The sequence below is a fragment of the Spermophilus citellus genome (assembly GCF_964194105.1).
Source record: "Spermophilus citellus genome assembly, chromosome: 16".
NCBI classification, from domain to species: Eukaryota; Metazoa; Chordata; class Mammalia; order Rodentia; family Sciuridae; genus Spermophilus; species Spermophilus citellus.
Window position 1 is genome coordinate 53784085 of NC_138196.1, and position 6000 is coordinate 53790084.

The window sequence follows — 6000 nt, forward strand, 5'->3', positions numbered from 1 at the left end:
AGCCTCCCAAACTGCTGGGATTACAGGCGTGCTCCACTATGCTGGCATCGAAAAGTCTATTTCTTAATGTAGACTGAGAAGGGAGATTCAATCAATCGAGAGACTGATCTTTCAGATCGTTGTCAGACCACATGTAAAATAGAACTCTGATCACACTGTAGCAACTAGCAGGTTTCTTATTATAAGTCAGACTTAAAGAAGATCAGATTGTTATCTCCAGTAATAACCCAGGAAGCCAAATAATAGTTTATCTAACAGTTGACCCAAATGGCCAGGACTTGATTAATAACTTCCCTAGTTTTAGTTCCTGCTTCCAATGTAGTACCAAGTGGAGAAACCATATATACCTCTAGCCAATCTTGTAGAATGCCCCACTTTTAGTTAGCTTGTCTGCAGCTTCCCCGTGCCAACAGCCTCCAAGCAAGGCACACCCAAGGCACTCCATTTTCCCCACTGTGCTCTGCCTGCCTTTGAGTCTCTTCCAAGACACAAACAATGGTGGCTGACTCCCTTGCTACAGCAAGCTCTGAATAAGCAGCCTCTGCTTGTTCTCATTTAGTTGGTCTTTGTTTAATTTCTACTCAATATAATAAGTATATATTTAGTGTCCTTTATAAATACTCATTCTTGTGGAGAAGACCTAAGACCTAGACCCAAAGGAGCAGACCATCTAGTCGGGAAGCTACTACCATGACATAATAATATATAAAGCTAAACAGTTTTTCAGGTTAACAGTATAAAATAACAGTATAAAATAGGCCGGTTATCATTAACGATGACAGATTTTAGCCATATCATCAGTAATAAATTTGGGAACCATGACAGAATATTGTGACTCACTTAAACCAAAAATGAGAAGCTATTGCTTCACACATGCAAGATGTCCAATTGGATATGGCTTCCAATTGGCCTGACCGAGAGAAGAAATAATGTCAGCAATTTTCTCCTCTTCATAGTGCTTCCTCTAGTTTGGCAACTTTCTCAAGTGTTTGTGGTGGCCTCTCCTGGCCCCAGTTCCCAGAAGTTCTGGGCTTTCCCTTTTTGGTTGCAAGATGCTAAAGGGGAAGAGCACTGCAGGCTTCACATATTTGGAATAAAGAGGGCAAAGACTCTAACACATTAACAAAGGAGGAAGAAAGAAAGAAAAAAGACTGCGAGACCCTTGGCTTTTCTTGGCTTAAATCTTCACCCCTGAAGCAGTCATGGGGCCAGGGAGTTGAGATGTGGTGATAGGATTCAGCCCCATGGGATCAGTTCCATGCAAACATCATAAATAGTCTGGTACAAAAGGGGTTTTCCAACAGGCATTGGGAGTAATGTTTCCAGAATCAGAGAACATAGACAACATGGACATTAAATTAAAGTGTCCTCTACGATGACTTGTATTCATTTACTCAGCAAAATATTCTTTTTTTTAAATTTTAATTTTTTTAATTTTTTTTATTTTTATTGTTGGTTGTTCAAAACATTACATAGTTCTTGATATATCATATTTCACACTTTGATTCAAGTGGGTTATGAACTCCCATTTTTACCCCGTATACAGATTGCAGAATCACATCAGTTACACTTCCATTGATTTACATATTGACATACTAGTGTCTGTTGTATTCTGCTGCCTTTCCTATCCTCTACTATCCCCCCTCCCCTCCCCTCTTCTCTCTCTACCCCCTCTACTGTAATTCATTTCTCCCCCTTGTATTATTTTTCCCTTACCCCTCACTTCCTCTTGTATGTAATTTTGTATAACCCTAAGGGTCTCCTTCCATTTCCATGCAATTTCCCTTCTCTCTCCCTGTCCCTCCCACCTCTCATCCCTGTTTAATGTTACTCTTCTTCTCATGCTCTTCGTCCCTACTCTGTTCTTAGTTACTCTCCTTATATCAAAGAAGACATTTGGCATTTGTTTTTTAGGGATTGGCTAGCTTCACTTAGCATAATCTGCTCTAATGCCATCCATTTCCCTCCAAATTCTATGATTTTGTCATTTTTAAATGCGGAGTAATACTCCATTGTGTATAAATGCCACATTTTTTTTTAAATTTTTTATTGATTATTTAAAGCATTACATAGCTCATGATATATCATCTTTCATACATTAGACTCAAATTGTGTTTTGAACTCCCATTTTCACCCCAAATATAGATTGCAGAATCACATCTGTTACATATTCACATTTTTACATAATGCCATATTAGTGTCTGTTGTATTCTGCTACCTTTCCTAACCCCTACTATCACCCCTCCCCTCCCCTCCCCTCCCATCTTCCCTCTCTATCTCCCCTGCTGTTGTTCAATTCTCTCCCTTTTTTTTCCCTCCCCCTTGCCCCTCATAGCCTCTTGTAATTTTATGTATCCTTGAAGGTCTCCTACCATTTCCATATGCTTTCCCTTCTCTCTCCGTTTCTCTCCCCCCATTCGTCTTTGTTATCTGTAGTCTTTTCCACATGCTCTTCCTTCCTGTTCTGTTCTTAGTTGTTCTCTTTATATCAAAGCAGACATTTGGCATTTGTTTTTTAGGGCTTGGCTAGCTTCACTTAGCATAATCTGCTCTAATGCCATCCATTTCCCTGCAAATTCTATGATTTTGTCATTTCTTAGTGCTGCATAATATTCCATTGTGTATAGATGCCACATTTTCTTTATCCATTCATCTATTGAAGGGCATCTAGGTTGGTTCCACAGTCTAGCTATTGTGAATTGTGCCGCTATAATCATTGATGCAGCCGTATCCCTATAGTGCGCTCTTTTAAGGTCCTCAGGGAATAGTCCGAGAAGTGCAATAGCTGGGTCAAATGGTGGTTCCATTCCCAGCTTTCCCAGGAATCTCCATACTGCTTTCCAAATTGGCCTCACCATTTTGCAGCCCCACCAGCAGTGTACAAGTGTACCTTTTTCCCCACATCCCCGCCAACACTTGTTGTTGTTTGACTTCATAATGGCTGCCAATCTTACTGGAGTGAGATGGTATCTTAGGGTGGTTTTGATTTGCATTTCTCTGATTGCTAGAGATGGTGAGCATTTTTTCATGAACTTGTTGATTGATTGTATGTCCTCCTCTGAGAAGTGTCTGTTCAGGTCCTTGGCCCATTTGTTAATTGGGTTATTTGTTATCTTATTATTTAATTTTTTGAGTTCTTTGTACATTCTGGATATTAGGGCTCTATCAGAGGTGTGGGGGGTAAAGATTTGTTCCCAGGATGTAGGCTCTCTATTTACCTCCTTTATTGTTTCTCTTGCTGAGAAAAAACTTTTTAGTTTAAGTAAGTCCCATTTGTTTATTCTGGTTGTTAACTCTTGGGCTATGGGTGTCCTATTAAGGAATTTGGAGCCCGACCCCACAATTTGTAGATCGTAGCCAACTTTTTCTTCTATCAGACGCAGTGTCTCTGATTTGATATCTAGCTCCCTGATCCATTTTGAGTTAATTTTTGTGGATGGCGAGAGAAAGGGATTCAATTTCATTTTGTTGCATATGGATTTCCAATTTTCCCAGCACCATTTGTTGAAGATGCTATCCTTCCTCCATTGCATGCTTTTAGCCCCTTTATCAAATATAAGATAGTTGTAACTTTGTGGATTAGTCTCTGTGTCTTCTATTCTGTACCATTGGTCCACCCGCCTGTTTTGGTACCAGTACCATGCTGTTTTTGTTACTATTGCTTTGTAGTACAGTTTGACCTCTGGTATCGCTATACCTCCAGATTCACACTTCCTGCTTAGAATTGCTTTTGCTATTCTGGGTCTTTTGTTTTTCCATATGAATTTCATGATTGCTTTGTCTATTTCTACAAGAAATGCCGTTGGTATTTTGATTGGCATCGCATTAAACCTATAGAGAACTTTGGGTAATATCGCCATTTTGATGATGTTAGTTCTGCCTATCCATGAACAGGGTACATTTTTCCATCTTCTGAGATCTTCTTCTATCTCTCTCTTTAGGGTTCTGTAGTTTTCATTGTATAAATCTTTCACCTCTTTTGTTAGGTTGATACCCAAGTATCTTATTTTCTTTGAGGATATTGTGAATGGAGTGGTTTTCCTTATTTCCATTTCAGAAGTTTTGTTGCTGATATATAGGAATGCCTTTGATTTATGCGTGTTGATTTTATAACCTGCCACTTTGCTGAATTCATTTATTAACTCTAGCAGCTTCTTTGTAGACTCTTTTGGGTCTGTTAAGTATATTATCATGTCATCCGCAAATAGCGATAGTTTAATTTCTTCTTTTCCTATTTTTATGCCTTTAATTTCTTTTGTCTGTCTAATTGCTCTGGCTAGTACTTCGAGAACTAAATTGAATAGAAGTGGTGATAGAGGGCATCCCTGTCTTGTTCCAGATTTTAGAGGGAATGCCTTCAATTTTTCTCCATTCAGAATGATGCTAGCCTGAGGCTTAGCATAGATAGCTTTTACAATGTTGAGGTAAGTTCCTGTTATCCCTAGTTTTTCTAGTGTTTTGAACATAAAGGGATGCTGTACTTTGTCAAATGCTTTTTCTGCATCCATCGAGATGATCATGTGGTTCTTGTCTTTAAGTCTATTGATGTGGTGGATAGCATTTATTGATTTCCGTATATTGAACCATCCTTGCATCCCAGGAATGAATCCTACTTGATCATGGTGCACAAGTTTTCTGATATGTTTTTGTATTCGATTCGCCAGAATTTTATTGAGAATTTTTGCATCCAAGTTCATTAGAGATATTGGTCTGTAGTTTTCTTTCTTTGAAGTATCTTTGTCTGGTTTTGGGATCAAAGTGATGTTGGCCTCATAGAATGAATTTGGAAGAGCTCCTTCTTTTTCTATTTCTTGAAATAGCTTGAAAAGTATTGGTATTAATTCTTCTTTGAAGGTTTTGTAGAACTCCGCTGTATACCCATCTGGTCCAGGGCTTTTCTTAGTTGGTAGTCTTTTGATGGCTTCTTCTATTTCTTCTTTTGTTATTGGTCTGTTTAAATTGTGTGTGTCTTCCTGTCTCAATCTGGGCAATTCATATGCCTTAAGAAATTTATCGATATCTTCGTTATCTTCTATTTTATTAGAATATAGGGTTTCAAAATACTTTCTAATTATCTTCTGTATTTCTGTAGTGTCTGTTGTGATATTGCCTTTTTCATCCCGTATGTTAGTAATTTGAGTTCTCTCTCTTCTTCTTTTCGTTAGCGTGGCTAAGGGCTTGTCTATCTTATTTATTTTTTCAAAGAACCAACTTTTAGTTTTATCTATTTTTTCAATGGTTTCTTTTGTTTCAATTTCATTGATTTCTGCTCTAATTTTAATTATTTCTTGTCTTCTACTACATTTACTGTTGTTTTGCTCTTCCTTTTCTAGATTTTTGAGGTGTTGTGTGAGTTCATTTATTTGTTGGGTTTTTCTTTTTTTGAGGTAAGAACTCCAAGAAATGAATTTCCCTCTTAAAACTGCTTTCATTGTGTCCCATAGATTCCGGTATGTTGTGTCTGTGTTATCATTTGACTCTAAGAATTTTTTCATCTCCTCCTTTATGTCTTCTATAACCCATTGATCATTCAATAACATATTGTTCATTTTCCATGTGATGTAGGATTTTTCCTTCCTTCTCTTATCATTGATTTCCAATTTCATTCCATTATGGTCAGATATGGTGCATGGTATTATCTCCACGCCTTTATATTTACTAAGAGTTGTCTTATGGCATAATATATGGTCTATCTTTGAGTAGGATCCATGTGCTGCTGAGAAGAACGTGTATCCACTTGATGATGGTTGATATATTCTATATATGTCGGTTAAGTCTAGATTATTGATTGTGCTGTTGAGTTTTATAGTTTCTTTATTCAGTTTTTGTCTAGAGGATCTGTCTAATGGCGAGAGTGGTGTGTTGAAGTCACCCATAATTATTGTGTTGTGGTCTATTTGACTCTTGAACTTGAGGAGAGTTTGTTTTATGAACGTTGCAGCTCCATTGTTGGGTGCATACAAATTGATGATTGTTATGTCTTGTTGGTGGATGGTTCCT